Source organism: Oenanthe melanoleuca, chromosome Z (genome assembly GCF_029582105.1).
Source record: "Oenanthe melanoleuca isolate GR-GAL-2019-014 chromosome Z, OMel1.0, whole genome shotgun sequence".
In the NCBI taxonomy this organism is placed as follows: domain Eukaryota; kingdom Metazoa; phylum Chordata; class Aves; order Passeriformes; family Muscicapidae; genus Oenanthe; species Oenanthe melanoleuca.
Window position 1 is genome coordinate 57,193,904 of NC_079362.1, and position 23,110 is coordinate 57,217,013.

Genomic DNA, 23,110 nt, shown 5'->3' on the forward strand with positions numbered 1-23,110 from the left:
TGGCTCTGATGCCTATCAGTGCCTCTGAGTGGTGTCCTAGCTGCCAGGCCAGTCTTTGATGAATGTCATATCATGGCACTGTGCCCTCCACCCAACTGCTGGGTGCCTGCCTGCTGGACTGCTCTAAGTCTTCTCAGATGACAACTTGTATCCTGACTATCAGGATATTTAGGGTGTTGGTTGAGCCAGCAGCAGACGAGATCATGTTGAGCCTTTCCCTGATTGCCTTTTGAGATGTTCTGCTTTCTCAGACACTAGAATGAGAGCAGGACAAATTACTTGGTTTAATTCCTGCTTTGTGTAGCTAATAAAATGGTAAGGGTCTAGACAGGAATTACAAACCCAGGAGTGAGAGACTCAGCAATCTCAAAGTCTACTTGAAATTGTTCCAGAGGGAAGAATGCCATCTTATTTACCCCAGGGCTGTCTGTCTCAATCATGCCTAAGAGGAAATTCCAAGAATGTAATCTTCACATCATAGGTTTCTGTGGATGGCACCTCCTTCATGCACTGTGTAATTGTCACTGGCCTTGGCATCAGAGTCAGGTTTTGCCTCATACAGAATAAAAACTCTCCAGTTTTAATTGAGAATGGCATACAGGCAGGGCAAAGCAATCCAAGTGAGCTTCCTAATTTGGTGACTCACTGACTGACCTCAGTCAGCCAAGGCTGGATAGAGCCAGCCACAGCTGGCTCCAAAACCTTTTCAGCTCATCAGTGTCAGATGTGAGTCTTTGGTGGGGAGAACCTGAGCCTGGCTCCCTTCAGAGGCAGCCCTTACTGTGTCCAGACTATGTGAGCAAGGTGCAGTGGATCTCCCACCGAGGCAGAGCATCACTGCTGTTATATGCTCTGACACATGAATTTGGGCTGGAAGCTGAGAGCCAGTTTTGTTTTGTGGTGAGAGCCTAGCTGCAGACCCAGAGGGTGATGAGTGCTGCAGCACTCAGGAGCAGTGCCCGTGCTGCTCCCCAGACAGTGCAGCTTGCCTCCTGACACTGCAGCCCTCTCACCAAATTCTGCCCCTGAAAGAGGGGCTGTAGCACACCAGCCAGACACAGCTGCTTCCTCCTTGCAGGAGGGTGTGCTGGTGCTTCCTCTGCAGACCTGCCTTCACCAAGGCACAGGGCCATAAGAAGTGTCCTGCAGGACCCAAGATCCATTCACCCTCCCTGCATGGTGTGAGCCTGCCCAGTCCCTGCCCCTGTGTGCAGATTTACACACAGAAGAGAGAGCTGTGGTGGAAGGGGCTCCAGAGGGTACAGTTCCCTGCACAGCTTTTCTAGCAGCACTTTTAGGATCTTCCACCCTCTAATTTGCCCAACCCCACATGGGCCCCCCAGGCACTGTCCACTTCTGCCATCTCTTCTGGCAACAAATTCCTACACCCACCTTGCAGAGAAATGTTTTCCTTCACTTGCTTTAAACTGATCTCTGTCTAGTGCTCCCTGTTTCTGGTTTTATGGGATTTGAGATTCAGTGAATCACAACACTGAAAGTACCTTATTGCTGCCTTCATGGTTTTGTAAAGAGCATTGCTTATTTCTATGGCTGTGAACTAAACAATATTGGAGATTTCCGTTCCCTTTGCTGCTTAGGAGAGCTGGAAGTCACAGAACTGACTGCTCATTTAAGGCAGCAGCAGGTGCTTTAGACCTGGCTTTTGGTAGCAAATGGTGTTTTCAGAGGATTCTTTTCTGTGTTTCACACAAGTCCTTTCCACAATTAACAGCTCTGCCTGAGGGAAAGGAATTAGCTACTTCCTTGTCTCACGTGCTTGCAAAAATACTGCCAGGTATTTTTTGCAGTATTTTGCAGGTACACACATGCAATTTTAGTTGAAATGCCTTTGAAGAATCATAGGTCAGTTTTGAAAACTACCTATGATTATTTTAGCTACATAAATACTTTACTTCTAGAGATGTCTTGATGTGGTTTTAAACTAATCACTCAGACACTATTCTCATTAGTGCCCCCCTGTGAGTTAGCCCTGAAAACTGTGGGGCACAACTTGCTGAAAAGTACAAAACATCTTGATGACAATATTCAGAAAGTCTTGCTATAGTTACAAAGGCTTCCCTAATTATTCTATACTAGCACACTCTAAAGAAGAGTGGGAATCTTCATCAATCTCCCCAGAAATCTGCATACCAGTTTGTCCCTCTGGAAACCAGACCAAATAAAGCAGGCTGACCATAAAGGGACTGCCTGCATATAAATTGGCCCAAATTTGTAAGGTGCCTTGAGATAAAAGGTGTTATGAGGACTTTGGGAATGGAGCCAAAGTATTTCTCTCTCATGTAGCCCTGAATAATTCTGTGCAGCTCTATCATAGGAATGATCTTTCTATTCTCTTAAATCTTCTGGCTGCGTGTGTTGTTCTATTTCATCTTAGAAAACAACTAGCTCAAGAACTTGAATCAGCAATAAATGAACTTTTTTAAACAAAAAGGAATAGCACACCCAGTAGATGAACTGACTTTTAGCCCTGAGTGTAAAATCTAAGTAAAACTCTAAGTGCATTACTGTTTGTTTTGTGGACACACCAGGCAACTCTCTACTCCTTTGCATCCTCATGTGGTGCTCCTAGTGTTACTCTTGGCTACACTTTCACAAGACCACAATGATTCAGACTCTGAATAACCTGTAGGGTTCTACTCCTGAAGCATGTTAATAGGTTAAGCTCACAGTTGCTAATTTTACAATATTTCTAAAGATGATTTTATATTTATGTATTATTTATTTCACAAATCTAGCATGATATATTATTTACAGCAGTACTAAGAGTATTTATTATTTATTATGTTCCTATGTTAATATATATTATTTCAAGCAAGACTTTTGCAGTGCTTGTTTGTTGATTTCAGTGACTGGAGTTAATATTCTGCAGAGTAGACAGTACTGTCCTGTGGTCTGAGACTGCTGAAATCTAATTACCTTGGCCAAGAAATGCTACTTCACTTTTGCTTGAGAGATATTTTATGTCTTGGGGATGGATTGTGGTCAGCTCTGTCCAGGTATAAATGATTGTGAAGAGGGATGCAAGGTATCTGCTCCTCTCATCTGTGTGGTGTGCTAGTGCAGAGTCCCATAGACCAAACTTATGTTCCTCTGCCTGAGAACCTGGGCAGACCCACAGCCTGCTGCTTCCTGCTACAGACATCCAGTGAGATGTGGATACACCTGTCGCCCCCATTTTTCTCTCTTTGAGGGAAACCAGAATCATTGTAAGTAGAAAATTGCACAAGCCTCAGCTGATGCAGACACTGGCTGGTTAGGGAGGTGATTTCTTGGAAATGACATTGGTGTTGCAGCAAAAGCTCTAGCTTAGAGTTATTAGACCTTCACATAAAGGCCTTGATGAAATAAATTATTTTTGCTAGGGAATAGAACTATACAACAAAGACATGTCCAGTCCTCTGTGGTTTAATCTCAGCAACTGAACTCTTGTCTTGTAAGAAGAGAGCCTGAGTGGTCTGTCTCTGATAAGAGCTACTCTTGGGCAAATCAGAAAAAATTGTTGAAGATTGAAAAGGTGGTGGGAAGCCACCTCATAGCAGAAAAAGGAGCCCAGCTTGAATACAAGTTTCAGAACAAGTGGAGACCACAGCCCCATCCCTCCTCAGGAGTGCTGGCAAGCTTCTCCCTTGAAGCATGGGTAGAGGGTGTTCAGCTTTGACTGGTCTTCAAGACCCACCTTCCATTCCCCCCCTGTCAAATGCACTGCCAGTCCACCTCTACATACCTAGAACCACCTCCAGAGGTCTGATGTGCATGCATGGAGTTGGGCTTGCTCAGGAAGGACCTGTCCTGCAGTTGGCCTCTCTCCTTTCAGCTCCACCACCTTGGACCTCATTTTTCCAGCCTGGTATGCTTTACTGGCATCATCTTCCATCACTTGTCATTGCAAGAGATCTGGAGATAACTCACACACTTTTCACTAAGTGGTGCCTATTTGCCATCCACCCCTTACTTCTGTTAGGTGATAAGGACATCTAAATCTTGAAGAGAGTAGGTTAGGAGAGTCTTAATCTAACTAATGTTTAATGGGAACACTGTGTTAGGTGTGTTTGAGATACTGTCTGAAGCTTCAATGTCTTTTGTGGCCTAAACTCTTTGGTTGTCACTATGTCAAACCTCCCTGAGTCACCCACCCAGCTCCCTTTATGTCTGTGGGTGTATTATTTGTGTCCTGACTTTTCCAGTTACTCTGTCTTTTTATCTTTGATCCCTCATACTCTCTTCAGCAGACTCTCTGAACCAAGGCCTCTCCATTGTGCCTTTCCTCTTCTGGTCTTCCCAGCTTGCCTCACTATTCTCTCTCCTTTGGCTTTTCTGTCTGCACCAAAAACACTAAAACTGCCTCACTTCATCTCTGTTGACAAAACTGTTGTGCACACTCATTGATCTTCACACTTATCATGTGACTCATTCCTACTAGCAGTAGAAAAACAGCTGTTTATCTCAATTAAATTTTGATTGGCAATTAGCATCTACCTGTCACTATTATTCAGTTTTCTCCAGTGTCCCCTTCAGCTACATTCTATGCTATTTTTTCACCTGGTTTCCATGAGAACCATCTCAGTATATCTAGCCTGCCAGACCTATATTTGGTTGCTGTCAGGAAAGAACAAATAGCTTATTCTCAGGCAAGATTTGAGGCTTCAGCAACATTTAGAATATGGTGAGATGGTGAGAGTCACCTCATCAAAATGCATCCAGGACACTCCACAAGCTCCATATCCTGCTATACCATGACAAAGGGAAGTCTATCACATAGCACACTGTTGGTCTACACTCAACTTCAGGGGACAGAAGCTTTACAGATGTACCTCAAAACTCCAAGTGTAGCAAGGAACAGGAACAAAGAGGATGCTCTTTCCCTTGAGAAAACAGCTGGCTTCCTTTCAGTTCTCACCAAACAGCCTGTGTGATGGGCAGCTGAACTTCAGATGTGGTCCCTTCCTTCTGTTTTGTTGATTGGCCTTCTGAGAGCTCCTTTTGGAAGTTCACTGAGCCACTCTCTTGCAGTTTCAGCTGAGAGAATGAGAGGGAAGGGATGGGGCTGCTCTTCTCCAATGGGACATGTAGCTCCCTGGCATAGAGAAGCAAAGACCAAGCTTTGCAGAGGTGCCAGCTGAGTCAGCCAGGTGACTGGCAGCCCTGTAGGAGTCAGGGCAGGACATAAACCCTCATGAGTGGCAATAAACCACAACACAGGGATCTCTTGGTGCCCTCAAGGCAAAGAAACTGTAACAAATTAAAGATGATGCAATTTGTGTGAAAGACATTGCCGAATAATGCCATGCTATATACAGGCTCTGAGAAAACTATACTAAGGACTATTTACTTCACAAAGCTGTCCCTCACAACCCAGTAAGAGTATTTTTAAAGCCATTATTTGGGCTTGGCATATGTGAGAGCTCTTAAATAGTAATGGTTCATTTTTTGTCAATGAGTGCATCAAGTCTTGTCCACTTACAGCCTTATGACAGCATCAGTTATTATGTCTTTAAAACATGGTGGTTCAGATGATTGAGTATGGAGGAGCTGGCTTCAGTTCAGCACCTGCTCCAGCTTGGGGAGATAGTCCTTACACTGTGGAGAGTAAAAAAACAGCTGGCAGTCACTATGTAATACTGGTCTATGCAGGTTTGTGAGAGTATACCCTAATTTCATTTTGTATCTAGCCTGAATGGGAGTGTATGACACAAGGGCCAGTGCTTTGCATCAGCTAAATTGTCTCAGTGTAACCTTGTAAAAATCCAGAGTTCAAGATATATCCATGAAGACTTTGACATGCTTAATGAGAAGCTCATGTAGCATAGCTTGTAATTACTTATTCCATGTATGACAGCAGTGGGAAAAAAGAATAGTCAAACTCCAGTTCTTGAGGAAGACAGTGGATACATCAACTTCAGCTACCATGAACAGTAGATAAGACAAATGTGAAGTACCAAGTAAGAAAAAACATCATGTATTGCAATATTTTAACAAGTATTTCAATAAATTCCCAACTTATCTACCATTTCTTACCCCACCTGGATCCAGGGAAAAGGCCTCTGAGATAAACTCTCAAAATGCTTTATGACAATAAGGAAAAAGATGGCCTGTGCTGTCTTTGCTCATCTTTCTTTCTCTCACTTGCATGTGAGTCTGCTGGGAAGGAGCAGAGGTGGAAGAATGAATAAAATAGGCAAAGGTACTGAGAAGACAGAAGAAGCTGACTGATAGCCAGGACAGAGAGATTGGCAGTTCCCAGTACAGAGAGTTAAACAAATCTTTTGCATCTGCAGAGCTGAGGAGGTCTAAGAGTGGATGGGAAATGAGGATAACTGAATCACTGCCTGGTGGAGTCTGACTTGTTTTGAAATTTCTTACTGCTTGGTTGGATCAGGTGAAGGAAAAGTATGTCCTAAAACTTGTCCACTCTCTCTGTTATGTTGCCTAAGAAGAGATACTACTTCTCTCTGGAAAAGTGTTCATATTCCATCTTTAGCACCACTGTTCCATCATTCCATCACTGCTAGCACTGCTGTTGAATTTTCTGCATCTTTTGCTGCGCTATGTTCTTGGTGTTTTTTCAAAAGCTGTCAGCTAGTTGGCCTGGGTGGAATTTCACCTGTAGTCTGAAGATAAGAAGATCTGTCTCCCACACAGAGCCCATTAAACTTCCTAGAAAAACTCCATATACAAGAATCTGGTGAAGCAGACTTCTTAAATAACTTGGTACTGTGGATGAGAAACCATGACTCATAACAGAGGGTATGACACTTGTGCAAACTTTAGGGGTTTTATTTCCAGATTGTTACATCACTGGATTTTCTTTGAATTTCATCTGTTCTTTGCTCAGTAACTTCCTGACTTACTTTATGAGATTTGTGCCAAATTTCTACAAATTTGTGTATTTGTGCCTGACATTACCAGAGAGGTGGAAATGCCCACACAAGTGAAGCAGGAAAAATCGGGGTAGTGACAAGACAATGCTGCTTTGTGGAGCTCCTGCCTGTCATTATGAAGGTCTTGTCAAATATATTTCAATCCCAAACAAAGCTTATTGATGTTTATGCTTGCTGTGATTCTGAAGCTAACATAGGTGTATACACTGATGTCTGTCACTGACCTGATTGTGCTTGGTCCAGCTGAGTAGGGAAAAACCTCTGCCCTGGGAGGATGTTGCCATCACCTTCAGCAGAACTTCATCACAGAGAAGTGATCACTGAAAAGCCTGAGAACCTTGTTAGAAATCCTACAATACCATTATGTTTGTCAAGTACAGTCAGGTCTGCTTAATCACAACTTGTTTGCCAACATCCAATTTTATCAACTAAACAAAAATAAGAAGAAAGTCAAATCTTGTTCACATGTCCTATGAAACAAGTTTCTGCTTTGATTTGTGTGATGCTGAGACAATGTCAATAAAACAAGCATGATTTAATCAGCTCTGACTGTTCTGATCTGACAAGCACCTTCATTTGGAGAATGATTTCTTGGCTATCCATAGAATATTCATGGGCTCTACAGGATATTCAGCTCTCCCTCTATACTTGCCAAAAGATTTCTGCTGGAATTATTGGTCTTGTTGCCTGACATGTAGAAGAATAATATTAGCCATTCCAAATACATTTCAGAATAATTAATCAAAATGAAATTATGATACACATTTAAACGTGTTTTTCCAAACTTTTGCAGACTGCTGTTTCTTCAATGGGAGGAAGATTCCCTTTCTCCAAGGGATGGCTGCTAGAAAGCTGCATGTGGGACACAGCTCTAAATATTCCTCTTGTGTAGGCTGCTTACTCCATAACCAAAGGCACTCGTGGTTCACAAATTTAAATTTTGCACCTCTCTCTAAAACCAGAAAACTGCATGAATGCCATTGGTGCCAATCAGTATTTTTCTGCTACTCTGTTGCTTGCATGTATTTTATGACCTTACCTATCCCAGGCTGTCTGGGCTGTGTACATTTTCAAATATCCTTTGAGTCTGCTTATTACACAAGAAATGCTGACTGGGGAGAAAGATAATCACTCCAGTTTACAGAAGTACCTCTTTTTCCTGCATTTGGAAACTGTGTGGCAAAATTTGATCGCTTCATATTTGACTGTTATAGTGTGATTAAAATAGATGGATCTGAGTCAACTTTTTTTGTTGACAGATTCTTATAGCATCAAAGCTGGTTTACTCAGTAGCTTCTCTCCAACATGCTAGCATCTAAAACAGCTGCATGAGGTATGTGAATGGTGTTGCTGGGACCCACAACTCAGCTGGCAAGCCTGGGCTGAGAGAGGAGAGGGCTGTGCTGGGCAGTCCTCACCACAGCTGTGCCTCTGTAGCAGCTATGGGCTTAAGAAGTCCTCACATGATCACATCCAGCTGAACTTCAGGTGTAAGAATGGTTTTATTATTTTTGTTGTTTTATCGTTTGTTTTTTTTTCTTTTTTGTGGTTTTGTTTTTTCTGTTGAGAACTAGATGCTAGCACTAGGCTCACTATTACATTTTAAGGTGATTACAGTGCAAAAAAACAAACTATTTTATACAGAATCTTACTGGGACAACATACTTTTCCTAGTCATATCACTCCAAAGAACTAGAATTCAGGAAATTTAGGTTTTGCCCAAAAACCTTGTTATGTCAGTTTTCTTTTAATTATAGATAGAAGAGTAAATGATCAGAAGATTACTGTCTACTGTTTTGAAATACTTACTTGAAAATAAAGAATGTTTGTCACTTGAATATGGACATCTGAGCAAGCAGCCTCCTATTCACAAACCATGTGTCATGCTTGAATTTCTCAACAGTTACAGAAGGTAAATTTACTAGGTCTTGGTTTTCACTATTTTTCTTCCACTGAAGACAATGGAAAAAATCTTCCATTAATTTAATGGAAATGTGATTTGGCCCCTAGTTTCTCTACTGCTCTATTTTCCCCACATTTTCCTTTTGAACAACAGACAAATGATACATCCTGAAAAATAGCATCTTGACTAAGGCTGGAGAAAGATTTAAAAATTTATGGAGAGAACTATTACTTTTCTGCGCATACAACACAGCTCTGAAAATTATAGTTCCTATCAATTTAACACATCAAACGAAATTTTAAAAGGTATTACTTTCCAATTTCCATTCTTGTCAATAATTTAACAGTTTAAGATGCTGTAAAAGTAGTTTACTTCATTGTCTCTGTTTTGCCACAGTGAAACAGTTCCCAGATTTGTTTGGGTGTTTTTTTACCTAACTTTGAACAATGACAAAAGGAATATGTCCTTTGATTACACAAATTTACCATGGAATCAGTCTTAGGAATTTATAGATGAAAATACCAAAACACATCACTTAGAGCTTATGTAACAGAGGAAAAGGAAGGATCAGAGAACATCCCCTGGGAATGCACTCCCTCAATTTCTTTCCTGTTCCTCTGTGTCAGCCTGGAGACGCTGGAAGATAAAAGAAAAATATCTGTGTAGTCAGTGTTATCTTGAGCTGACTCTGCATTTGCTGCTAAAGGTCATTTCAAATCAGAGTATTTGACCCAAAGAGGAATCTGATGGTAAACCCCCCTTTTTTCCACAACGTGTGCATATGTCCAAGTAGCCAGCTGTGGGTGATATTGGGGTTGGCTGCCAAGCTGCAGCACTAACCAAATCCCTGCCTGGTCTCCACAGGGTTTTGCCTAGCACTTTCCATGTAAAATTATACTGTTTCTGGAAAAAATTAGTGGTCTACGCTGCTATCAGCCACTCTAAGGACTTAAAGAGAACAGTTGCCTGTCTCAAGCACAGTTAGAGCCACAGAAGGACTTTGCCATCAGATAAGCACAGAGTGGAGTGAAAGCCTATATTTAAGGAACAGGGCCCTTTTAATTTATTTTTTTCTGCTCTGAAGCTCTCTCTATCTCCTCTCTACTCTTTCTCTTTTTTATATTCTTTGTTTTTCCCCTCCACCCATCCTGCACTCCATAACTTCCATCTGTTCCCAAAGGAGCCATCCACCATTTAATTGAGGAGTTAGCACTTTTGCATTTGCATGCTGGGTCATAGCCTGAGTCTGACCTCAGAAAGCTGACCATGGAGTTTTGGAGCATTTCTTCTCTCTTTGCCAGCAGTCCATCCACACTCAAACATATCTCACCAAAACCCAGGATTTAGGCTCCCATTTTCATTGAACATTCAGCTGCTTTCGCTGCATGAAATTGTCAATTTCACTACATGCTTTCACCTCTCAGCATCAGGTTGCAAGCTTTCTTGTGCCATATTCCCTGTAATTACCCCCACTGTCAATGCACCAGTTGACAATGTGGAAACCAGCGTGTTCCACCCAGACAGCCAAGTCCTGTGTTGCAGTGACTCAGGAAAAGCCTTTTTCCAGCAGATTGGCTGTCTGAGGCTGAAGCAGAAATTACATCTCTTCCCTCTCCTTATTTTCTTCCCATCCTCATTCACTCTTCAGATGGAAAAATCCTCTCTGCCTGTTGTTATACTTCCATCTTTTCTCTGCCAGTGTGTGCAGGCTCCATTGAGCATCAGCCAACCATGCAGGCTGTCAGGTGAGGGCACACCTTTCCTCTGCAGCACCACTGCCCAGGCAATCCACCACTGATCCCTGTGTGGCTTGGACAGAGCAGCTTTGCAGTAAAAGAGCTCACTGGAGGGTTTGTGGCATACCATGGCTAGGGGAAGCAGGTGCTTGAGTGGCAATGCCAGGGTTTAGGATGATGGGTGATATCACCACACCTCTGCAGCCCCATGGCATGCAGCACCTTGTCCTGCACCACAAACATGTGGTCACCTTCTGTGAGGAGCTGAGCAGAAATGCAGCAGCAATTGTGCACTGCATCCCAAATGCAATAAAACAGTCAGCAATAAAACTACACACAGAGTTACATCTCGTTGGATGGCAAAAGACTGAGAGTGTGCAACTACTATGCTACATTTTGGACATTAAAATGAAAGCAGCTTCTGACAATGACAGTTATTTCATGTCCTGACTGGTAAAAGAAATCATATTAATTGTACAAGGAAAGAAAGAAATGGGCCCACAAGAAAGAAATTAGAATACTTGGAAGTCTGTCTTTCCTGCATTTCATCAGTATAGACGAATATGTAGAACAACAGTTTTCATCCCATGCCAGACAGAGGGAAAATTATTTTGAGAGGTAAGTCAATACTGTTACTGAGGGCCAGTCTAGAATGTACCATGCTTCACCTGAAGAACATGTAAAAACTTCTGGGAAAAATACAACAAAAACTTTAAAATTTCTAATAAAATTTTAAAAGCTGTTTAAATATTAAGTTAATGCATACCATTTTCCTTTCAGTTGTAAAGGTTTGAATCAATGGCATTGCATAGATGTGGAGAGAAATAATTTGGGAGGTAGTTATCTTATAATGGTATGGAAGCAAAATAAATTAAATCACAAAATCATAGGAAAACAAGCTATATTGTAAATAAGTTGTGTCAGTTCCAAATTAAACCTAATGGGAGTTTTTTCATCCATCCAGCAGGTGTCTCACCTAAAGGATTGCTGTTCTTCATCACATCAGAAAAGCCCATGGCTTTTATGCATTTTGTTTATTAATCTCATATATATGCTTCAATTGTTGGCTTCATAATTCATAAATAATTGCTAATATGAACCTATTTCATAACAATATTTAAAAATGTTCCAACTTGTACAAACTTTACGCAAATCACTTCCCACACTGCACAGAGAAAATAGAAGCTCAATGACTATAATACCCCAAGGGAATCTGTGACCACAAAAAGTTCCTAATCTTGTTCTTGGATGGGGTAATCCAAAACAAACCCTAAATTGAGAGGGAACACCATTGCATTGACTGTGAAATAACAAGTATGCATTAGAACTTTCCATTACTTGCAAGTAAAACTTTGAAATGGCAGCCTAAAAGCTATTTACATGGCCAAAGAAATACAGCCTCAAATTTCTCCAGTCTAGTATCTGTAATTTAGCAGTAAAATCACAGAAATTTCTTTCTTGCAATAATGCCTTGAGAGTATAGAAAATAAGCATATTGTGGCAGAGTGAAGGAAGTAATTTGAAAATTAATAGTAAGTTGCTTGAACTACAAGTAAAAATTCCAGCTTTTTAGCAAACATTTAATTTCAGATAAAAAGTTGACTTATCATTTATGTTTAATCATATTTTTTCCTCGATGTATAAAATGTGAGAGAATTGTTCTGGATTTTAGGCCTTTGAATTTCCCACAAATGCCTATTAAAAAAATAAATTAGAAAATTTAAATTAACTCATCTGAAACGGTATTTTTTAGAAATAAATATAGATTTAAATGTCACTGTAGTATGTAAATATAAGTGAGTAATCATATAGGATATGTATACACATTCTGTCTGACTCCAGGTGGACCAGAAACAGAGGTTACCATCACACTATTAATGCAGTACAGCAGTGATACAGCTCCCAGAAACATGCAAGAAATGCAGAAGAAATAAGGGCAAAATCATGCTGTGCTCACCTTTTTGCCTGCTGGGATTTCTGTGGTGCTGATGAGTTGTGAGAGCCTAGAGTGACCATTACAGAAAGGAATTTGCAACACCACAGCTGGCTAAGGGACATGTTTGAAATAACATATATACAAAATGCTTCTTGCTCAGATGTGCAGAGCCACACCAGAGCAGGAAATGCTGAGGGGCTACATGGGGTGCATGGGAGCATCTAGAACCTGCAGCAAACCGGGCCAGAGCTCTTTTTTTCCCTTTCCTCTCATCTTCATGTCTCTGGCATAGGACATGAAGTCGTTCTGCATCTTATCCCAGCAAAAGCCAAGAAAGGTTCAGGAAGGATCCCACTGAAATTAACTCCTATATCATACACACTTTGGTAGGAGACAAGTTAGACCTAAATGCAAGGAAGTAGGAAAACACATAGTGATGATTTCTCCTGTTTCTGCAAAGCTTGAGGAACTCAGGGCTGAGCTGAGCACTCTCAATTCCCACTCCCACTTTGGAGCTGGGAGGAATCTCTCCTGAGCTGGTCTTCTCTCCCTTGACAATTACAGCCTGATCAAAACTCCAGTGCAAGGCCTCTGAAAAGGTGTTCAGGTCTGTTATAAAAAAGTGTAGTGTGTTCTACTCTTCATGTGTAGAAATGTGAAATGAAAATTACATTAATTTGGGTGAAAGCACCCACTGTACTGAAAATGTGTTGTAGGTTCCTATAAAGGTAACAAAGCTAATGGAGAAAGCCCAAACCCATTACAGGAGGTGACCTTTTCCACATGGACCTTACACCTCTGTTATGGGAGTGGTACTTGTTCACTTGTTTTCATTTTTGGAACTCATCCTGACCATCTTTTGTATTCATGAACCAAATATTGGTAAAAAAAAATTAGCATGGTAGTCTACTTAGTGTGTTCGAAGAATTTTAAGAAATATTTATTGTTTTACACAGTTGGCCTGTGTGAATATAAGAGCATGGGTCTTACTATGATCTTTTGGATAAAAAAGTGTCAATTTTTATGTTTTTGAAAAAATATTTACTCTGGCTCTTTGCTAAATTTTATGCTAGTTAAGAGAAATATTACTCCAGAAGAAAAACCTTCCATATATTTAAAGAACAAGTAGTTAATTTTTAAATGGCTGTTCCTGAACGTAAATTAGAATACTTAACAGTGGTGTTGTATCTCAGTATTCTGAGCAAAATTCTGGGAGCTGAACAGCTCTGAAACTTCATCTTTTGCATGTAGCCAGAATGCTTTCATGGTTCTTGATTAGATTTGTCCCAAAAATCCTCAGACCCCCAGTACAACTGGCCACATTTTACCCAGGATAGCATATGTAAAGGAAAACATGTATTTAATACTTGGAAAATATTATTTATACTCCATTTAGTTAGCAGACTAGTCTAAAGCACTTGTCAACAATGTGATTTCAAAATCTGGTTCAAGAGAGGCAGTAGGAACATATGTGAGAGTCAGAGAAGGCAAGAGGGACTATCTCCTTCACTTACTGCATGCATTTAGAACACCAGAACACTTTCAAGGTGCCCTAATCTCCTGTTGCTAGTCTTGCCACATTTGTTGGGAGGAGCAATATCTTTATTTTATTCAGCTGTGTAAAAGTAATGCTAACTCAAATAAATTAATGTAAAATGGAAACAAAACATTTTATTTCCTATTTCCAAAACAGTGACCATAAGTTAACAAAAGGTGGTGCTGGGTAAATGAAATAAAATTACCTCTGGTTTGCATACTCCCAAGGTCAAAGGTCAGAGATCTTCCTATCTCCCTTAATCTAACTCTTTGGGATACAGGGGATGATCCTCTTGTTGAGAGCTCTTAGAAAACCTTACAAGACTGGAAATGTGCTTCACCATCTGCATTTTACTATTTTTGCTGTCTCTAATTCAAAGTCTGTTTGCATGTTAGCAGCATGACACAAGCAGCCAGATAGAGTGTGCTCATTCCACTTACTGCTGGTTTTGGATTGATGGTGGTGGTCCATGACTCAGTGCAATGATAATTTTGGGGTGATTGAGTCACAGCAGAGGAGGAATGGCAGACTGGGGCAGCCCTGGGTCTGTCAGACTGTATGGATAACACAAACACCACTGTTTTAACAAGTCGGACTTGTTCTCTCCAGGTCACCCGCACACGGGCACTTGGGGCAAGGTGCAGGGAAGAGCTGGTGAGCTCTGGGAAGCTGACACGGAAGCTGCCTGGACAGCAGATTGTGCTAATCTGTCCCTCTAGGTGACAGCAACTAAGCAGTGAAGCTGCTAAAAATCTCTGTGTTAAGCCTGGAAGAGCTCGACCCCTGGTGCCATGTCCTACCAGCACTGTCACTGGCATTGCCTCTGTTTCCAGGGCTCTCACACCACCCTCTGCCACAAGGTAAGAGCTGATGCTCAGTGACAACATCTGACCAGAAATATGGGACTCATGAAACTTGCTGGAGCTGTTTATAGAAAACACTGGGGCAGATAAACAGCCCAAAACCTCCTTATGGCCCCTGTGTGGGACTTGCTGCTCCATAACTCCATAACAAACCACACCATGGAGCAAGTTGGATTTAATGATATGAACTCTGTAATGAGGTCCAAAATCCATAAAATTACGATCTCATCTCAGTGAGATGGTGGGCTATGTTTTGCATTCTATTTAGTTTACTGCAAGTCCTTAATTCATGGTAAGTCATACATCACTCCTCTTCCTGTGCCTGCTGAAGATAATGTAAGAGGAAAATTTCCCTGTTTAAGACACCCTGTAAAAAGAAGCTTTTGGGCCAAAAGCCAGAATTTCTAAGAGTATCTCTTCCAAAGAGTGTTGCTAATATTGCCACGAGGCACCATGGTCATTCCTGAGTTAGGCTTTTCATTCTTCAGGCAAGGAAGAGAGCTCCAGTCTCCAAAGTGACGTGTATCCATCAGTTCCCTCTGTATGCCAAACTGAAATTCCCAATTACACAATCTGCACCTCCAAATCTAATCACCAGACTGAGAATAACCAAGGTATCCTGACACCCAGCACTACTCTTGGCTCCCCTACAGCTGATTGCCTCCAGGATGCAGCATTTGTGCTGTGTGTCTCTCAGGACTGCTCTGTGTGCAGCATGAACACCTAGGTGCTCCTCCATGTCATATCTTGGGTGTTCTGGAAGCTCTGAGACCATTACACTCATTGGGTGGGCCTTGGAAATTAAGCTATTGCTATTTTTCTCTAGAGGAACAGCCCCGAGCTTGAAGTGAAATCTGATCATGTCTGCATTTTAAAATAAGAACTTCATTCAGCTGGGCTGTTGCATCAGCATTTTGCACTCAAACCTCTGCATCCTGTCACATCTGTGCCAGACAGCACTTGTGGATACCACCAACTTCTCTGCAGCTTCTGAGGATAAGGGATGCTAAGCCAAGAGCAGTGCCAAGCCCTTCTGCTGGCGCTGGGGTCAGAAGAGTTCATGTCTCACTGTTCTCCATTTGGCACCAGCATCTCCTTACAGTTGAAGATAAAATTTACATCAGTTGCAACTGTAGTGCAAAGTTTCACAAACACACAAGTTAGCTTCTTGAGTCATTGCATCAGGCACAAAAATATGGAGCTGCAGGAAGATTAGCAGACCTCTGTTCAGATCAGCAGGCAGCTGCTTGTTTGATCCTGAGCACCCATAATGTGCTAACAGAGGATCCTGAAATTATCTGTCTCCAAATCCTCAGTGACAGAGCAGTCCAGTTTAAGTAGAGAGTGTCAGCTGAGACTCTCAGATTCGACAAGGAATTTCTTTGCTTTCACAGACCTAAAATAAATACAATTTTACAGTGTTAAACCTAAGTCTAACTTTAATGACAATTTTGTGCATTAATTCCTTTCATGTAGTCCTTGTCATTAATATCTTCCATTGACAAACAAAGAATGTATTAGAAGAGAACCTTGCCAGCTGAAGAAAGTGTTTGGCTTGTCTTAGTGTTGCCAGCAATTTTATTTGTAATTTTCAAGGACATTTGAACAAAAAAGGAGTAGATCTCCACAGGTTAAATTTATTTTTATAGTCAGTATCCCTGCTTGCAGTCTAATACTGCAGTCATCAGTTTCAGTGTCTGTAATTAAAAATTGCAGGAGAAATGCTCAGAATATTCCTAGCTTTCATTGAGGAGTTCTGAACACTGATCAGTTAAAGGTTCACAGAACTGTCTTTCCCTGTGCTTTGTTTTGCCTAATGCCAATTTTGCCTGAAAACCTTTTTTAGCTCAGCACACACATTGGTGTTTATAACAGCTACACTGGCATGGGAAAGATATATAGGTGGTGTTTCAGAATCCTGTGTCTTTACCTGAGGGTCTAGTGCTGCTTCAAGGTAAATTTCGTTGTGTCCAGCAAAAACAGAAGAGCTCAGAGGGGGCACGTGACTGAGACAGAGCTGAGTGTTCAGAGCTGGGTACGAGGAGGCTGAAGGGGTGCTGGAGTGAGCAGACAAAGAGGCAGGCATTGCCAGGAGAGACTCTGCAGCACACACTGACCAATTACCAGGTATTAGACACGTGCTGGAGTGTGCCACATTTGTCTCGTGGTAGGAACAACTTCTGTTGCTCCTAGACAAACAACTTCTGAAACTGTCCTGACTGAGATGTCTCAGATGGATGGGATGACAGGTGAGATTTAGGTTGGTTTAGGCAGACTTTAACTGGTCCTGGAACAAGGTGCAAGAGCAGGTGCATGGAGCACATTTAATTCTCTCCTCCTTGGGTAACTCAACCATCATGCTCCTAGGAAAGGGCCCTGCTGTGCTAGATTGCATCTGGCATCCCCACATCCTAAGGTTTAACCAGGTGACTGCAGAAGTGGTGAAAGAAGCCTCCAGCTGCCTGACTCATGAAGTGCTGCACATGGTGCCCTGCTGGTGAACTGGCTGAGCACCTCTGATGAACAGCAAACAAAGAAACCGAAGGTGGCCAGACACTGGACCCAGGAGAAAGGAGCTTGGTTTGCATGTTTAATCCACTTTCTCCCTATGTCATTGCACTGGCAGTAAGCTTGTGAGAGAAATCTTGTCCTGAGATTGTCTGCTGAGGCAAAGGGCTCACATGTGAAAAGCTTCAGCAGCTGAGACAAATGTTAAACTCCATGCTCAAAGACAAACTGCCCAGAGGACAGGAGGCTTGTCTGGTCCTGACACAAAGCACACACTGCCTCACTGGGGGCTCTACCTGTGGCTGCAGACCACGGATATGCACACATCCATATGCACACATGTATGAAACACAGTTAGTGGAAGATAACAGCAAAGCTTTATGAGCTTTCCACATCTCTTGAAAGCACTTGCATTTTTCTAAAGAAATTCCATTTGTTTTGATTTTGTTTTTTTTTAAATTTCCAAAGATTTCTTGTGTCAAGCTCTAGGTTTCCATGTAAGCTCAAGGTAATGATATCTGCCAGCTGTGTAGTTGCAATATCTACAGAGGAACATTGAAGATCTTTGTTAGTTTGGGATTCACAAAAAGTAATTCATTATGCATAATGGTGATGTTGGCAGTGCATGCCAAATGGTTAAGTCTAATGTAGCATACAGTTTCATTAAGGCACAACAAAATTAATCTATCCCTTCCCACCAGGAGGTTTAAACAAAAGCAATGGGGAAGGAGATGCATGGAAAAAACAGCAATTCATTAATGAAATGAAGACATGCAAAGTAATTAGGCTTATAACAATAGATTAGAGGACTAAATTAATCTTTTATTTTCTGTCCAACATGCACAAGTCAGAACCCTAGCATTGGGTGTTATGTAAATGAAACTTTAAGTGTCTTCCAATTTTCTTCCAGGGAGGAGATGAAGATCAAAATGAAGCCTCTACTTCCTTTGAACAACTTTATTCTGGTTTGCAGAAACTGCCCATGGTGACTATTTGCATTCAAAACCATACTTTGGATCTCCAGTGGGAAATTCCAAATGAATGAGTTAAAGAATAAAAGAGAAACAGTTGCCACTAAACTGGTATACAGTAATTTGTGTAATTAATAATATTGAAACTAAGGGACCAACCTAAATTAATGGAGGTGTAGAGCTTTCCCTTGTTTTATTAGATATGCCAGTTAGAAGACACAATTCTTTTTCCTATGTAAGTCCTGTTTCCCCAGTAACACAGGTGTCTATTTTAAACCACTTTGTGCCTTAACAGATGCTGCTTACTTTAAGGTGTAAAGGAAGGACAAATGTTTGAAAATACACTACATTCATTCAGGATAAGAAAATAACCCAGATGCACAGACCTTTGAATAAATCAAGTAATCAAGAAATTTCCTGGCCTTCTGTACTTTAATTTTTTTAATTTAGCTGAGCACAACAGGAACTTCCCCTCTATTTTCTGCTCTCAGCTCAGAGCTCTCTGCTCTGCTCTAGAGAAAGGAACTCTAAGCACTCAGCAGTGCTTAGGGGATGAGGTGAATTTAGGGCAAAGGGGAGTTTTGGGAGACGGTTTGCAATGACTGAGGAGCACTCCCACCCCCAGGGCTCACTCCAACCCCACCTATGTGGACCAGGAGTGCAGTCTGCCTATAGCATTGCCTGGATGTGAGCAGTGAGTCATGGATGTCACATGCTACCTAGCCTTTTGTCCACTGAGTACCCAAAGCTGGAGCACTGGCATGTTTTGAAACCCATGTGAGAATCCACGGGACCATCAAGTGTATAATGCAACATCAAAAGCATCAGTGAGAACCTGGCAGTTCCCTTTCCAAAATTACTCTGCCAGCATCTAGAATGGGAGACGAGTTGGCGCACAGCAGGAACATCACAAGAGGCAGTCTTGCAGGCACCTTGAATCTATGACCCCAGGGGAAATGTACCATACCAGACCTGGCAGCAAGTCCGTATCCCAAAATGGAACCAGGATTCATAAGGCCTCAGGCAAGCAGCTGCAGCAGCAAAGCAGGTGACTGCACCCAGCATCCCACCACAGCACAGGGAAATGGCACAAAGATGGGGAGAAGCAATGGTCTTGGTCCAGACTGGGGTAAGCTGAAATCTTCCCTTTCAATTGTTTGTTCCAATCCAGGATTTCCCTTCTATTTTCAACAACCACAAACATTTTAGGGCACTGATTATCCTCAGTCTAATGTTCTTGTACCTTCACTGACTTCAAGGAAAACATGTAACTTTAAGTGCCTAGATTCTGATGCCTGAGGTAGGAGACAAGGACATACTGATTTTGCTATAGCAATGATACCTTGGAAGGCAGTGACACACCTCCTCTGAGTGCAGTACAACAGGTTTTGTCAATATTTAATACATCTCACTAAGTGAAAGTGGTGCACCTCTCTCTGTGTCCTGTCCATCCTCTTATCAAGCTGCCTAAATGAGGAATACCCATACAGTTGATGAATTGGCTTTGGCAATATTGCTTCAGAGCTAACTGAAAAGGTTTAAGATGAATGGACTCCAGTGTAAGTCCTTAGGTACTCACTTTGTTCATTGTAATTGACTAAGCAGATATTTTAAAGATAAATGTGAAAACAATATTTTTATTTTATATTTCTTGAGTGATGGTGGCATGTCACTAAACTGGATCTGTGCCCTCTGTAATCTAATGGGCACTCCAAAGCTGGTGACGGGAAAATTCAAGAATCTAGAAGCAAATATTACTAGATGGCAGCCAGAAGTTCTCTTCATCTGGAAAACTATCTATTTGACCATTCTTCATTTTTAAGGTACAACTCAGCCTCTTAATTGCAAAGATTTGTTAAGATGTGCTTGATATATCGCAGATAACAGTGACACTTTGGTAAAGATATCCTATTTTAGAAGAAAATATTGGTCTTACAGAGATGACCTAAGGGCTCCTGAGGTAATAGAAGCCTACAGGTGAACACTGGAGAAAAATCTCAGAAAGACTAGAGAGCATTCCACTAAAGAGGCTACATACATGACAGCAAGCTGAAATGCCTCTTCACAATGGATACAGATGGACAACAAACAGGTGGAGCTGGAAGCCACTGTGCTGCTAAAAGCCTATGAACTACATGCCTTTACTGAAAGCTGGTGGGATGAATCCCTTGATGAGTGTGGGTATGGATGGCTACAGGCTGTTCAGAAGGGACAGGCAGGGCTCTCTGTGGGTTGCCCTCTACATAAGAAATGAATGGATTGTGAAGGTCTGGCTCTGAAGAACAGCTGCAAACAGTTAAGAATTTTTGGGTGAGAATCAGAGACTAAGGTAGCAGAAGGAACCTTTTGGATTGTGCCTATTACAGGCCCCCTGATCGGGAGAGCCTATTGACTAAAAAATCTTGCTCCAGCTATGGGAGGCATCATGCTCTCAGGACACTTCAACCCCTAACATCTCTGGTGAGCTCTAGGCAATTCAGGGACTGCTGGAATGCAGGGAGGATAACTTCTTACGCCAGATAATGGACAGCCTTGACAGAGGGGATCTGTTACTGGACCTGATGGTCACTGTGCAAGCGAGCTGATGAGTGACATCAAGGTAGGAGGTAACCAGAGCTCCAGTGAGCATGCATTGGTGCAGTGTCTGCATGAGGGGAAAAGTGAAGAGCTATGGATGATGTTTGACATGACCCACCCCCTGCTGGATGAAAAGTTGGACATGACCTGCAACATACACTCGAAGCCCAGAGAGCAAACTATATCCTGGGCTGAATCCAAAGACTGAGTAAGCAGAGAGAGAGGCTTCTGCCCCTCTGCTCTGCTCTGAGATCCCACCTGGAGTGTTGCATCCAGCTCTGTAGTCCTCAGCACAGGAAGTACATCAGCTTTCTGCAGCAAGTCCAAAGGAGACCATGAAAACAATCAGAGGGCTGCAGCACCTCTCCTGAGTAGAAGGACTGAGAGAGTTGGGGTCTGAAGAGAAAACATTCCAGGGAGACTTAGTTCCCCAGTGCTTAAAGAGGCTTTGTAAGTGAGGTGGATTTAGTGCTGGCCAAGTCACCAGTTCACCTACTGGAATTATTTACATGCACAAAGATGATTGCCCTGCTAAATGATGCCCAAGTATGACATGCAAGGATCTGCAGGTTTCCTCTTTGTCAGATGGAAAAAAATTCCGCAAAAATGGACATATAAAAGATTTGTGTGAATCATTTGATTCCACTTTAAATTGGTTCATATTTATTATTTTATATAGCTATTCTAGGCATTTGCATCCTCAACAGTTGCTTAAAAATCACATTTGCCAAAACCCGTAACTTATTGCTTCAGTCAAAACTTGCACAGTCACTGAGATAGCAGCAAAGAAAGAAATGTTAAACTCATTTGAATGTCAGAATTTCACAGTAGAAACCTACCTCTGTGGATATCAGTGCCACCCTTCCAAGGAACACTGTGTGAGGTGGTTTGAAAGGAACTGCTCCCAGGTGAGCAGCTCACTGGATGAGAGAGGGTAATTGTAGGTGTCAGGGGAGTCTGGCTGGTGGCAGGCAGAGGACATTGCAGAGAAACAGAGCTGACACTTAGGAAAATGAGATAGGAAAATACATCTCAAGTGAGTGCCCTGGTATGTGGGTGGCTAGATCAGTAAACTCAAAATAAGAGTCTCGTGTTACTTTACTTGCAGACTATGGTATAAAGATACCTCTGTTGTTGGCCAACACCCGGAAAACCACACAAGAAGTAGAGTTCCTGGTCTTTGAACACTTTGAGAAGTGGTGGATCAGGGAAAAGCATTGTTCCAGACAGCAACTGTTGTTGGATACTACTGGGAACCAGTATATCTCACCCTGCTCAAGAAAAACATAAGAGAATAGAACTATAACAGTGATTACGGAACTGCTGGATGAGTGAGCTACATGACCAGGGGTGTCACCTCTCTTGCACCAATCAAATGATTTCTATGCTGGCTACCAAGAACTACTCTATATATAGTGTAGTGTTTCTTTAAATAAAGGCTCTTTTTGCTTCTCCATCGCACAAAAGAACTTTGTTGCTATATTCTCATCATGGAGCCCAATGCAACAAGCAACACACAGCCAGAACTGAGGGCTGAAGGCTGATGTAGGCACAATAGGAGCATGGGACCCTCTTTGGTCCAGTAACAAAACACTGTGCAGGAGCAGGCAACTGCTGCACTATCAGCTGCTCAGCACATGAGTGGAAGGGTAAACTCTCCTGGAAACGGTGACAAAGCTGACACCAGTGCCAATGGTGTAAATGAGGCCATAAAGGATCTACAGGTGATGACTCCTTTCTACACAGATATTTGTAACTGGTTTAAGTAACCCTTAGTCCCAAAATTATAGGAAATTTCTTTCACACAGCACAGGGATAGTCTGCCTCAAGTTAGATCTAGAGCTAATGGGAAATTGAGAGTTAGATGGGCACAACAAAGAGGTTCCATGACTCCAGCACTGGAGGTAAAATATCTCTCCAGCAGGCTGCAAAGTGTCCCAGTCAGTAGCAGCCCTGCTAGGGTTGCCTGTTGGACAAACTTGCCCTCTTTATTCCCTTCCTGAAAACACCAAACAGACCAAAACCCCCAACCTCTCTCTTTTACTTTGTTTTCTAGCTGGAGAGTGCATCTGAAAGCTACCACTAATAGTCTTTCTTTTGGTATAGGTAAGGGACCATGAAGAACAGTTAAGGCAAAGGAGTAAGAGATTCTTTTAGGAATATGGTTAGGAGAAAACCAT